Source organism: Dromiciops gliroides, chromosome 4 (genome assembly GCF_019393635.1).
Source record: "Dromiciops gliroides isolate mDroGli1 chromosome 4, mDroGli1.pri, whole genome shotgun sequence".
NCBI classification, from domain to species: domain Eukaryota; kingdom Metazoa; phylum Chordata; class Mammalia; order Microbiotheria; family Microbiotheriidae; genus Dromiciops; species Dromiciops gliroides.
Window position 1 is genome coordinate 189,667,799 of NC_057864.1, and position 636 is coordinate 189,668,434.

Consider the following 636-nt stretch of genomic DNA (forward strand, 5'->3'; position numbering starts at 1 on the left):
TCCCCAGTCAGCCAAGGAGCCAGTTTGGACTCCGCAGCGCTTTCAGGAGCCCCAGGCAAAGAAGTGGACGATGTAAGTAGCATCCACATGCAGGGGAGAGATTCAGACCCAGACTCAGAGGCAGGGCCCGGGCTGGGATTGGAAGTGGACTGGGAGCCAGAACCTTTTCTGCGGCCCCGGAACCCGAGTCTGCTAACTTACTACTAGTGACCTTGAACAAGTCCCTTCCCCGTCTCTCGATCTGCTTCCTCCGCAGTCAAATGGGAGCATGACTTGCACATCTCTAAATTCCCTTCCCCATTACATCTAGGACCCTGGAGCACGCAGTCTCTCCAGAAGGAGCCGCTGGGGAGCAGCAGAGAGCTCTCGGCTTTGCCTTTAAGTTAGAGAAGGACGGGGAGGGGTTTGTGTCCTCCGGAGAGAAATCAGACCTGGCGCGCCCCGCCCTCTTCCCCTTCCCAGCCACTCCTTTAAGACGTCGGTGACGTAGGCGAGTGGCGGCCGTTTCGAATCCAGGCCCCAGGAATTGCGCTTCTCCAGCTGCCCGCTGGCTTCAGATTCCTGATCCGGGTGCCCGTCACTTTAGCCGCTGGAGCTCCGGCCTCAACCAGACTGCCTCGCCGGAGTCCGGGCCTA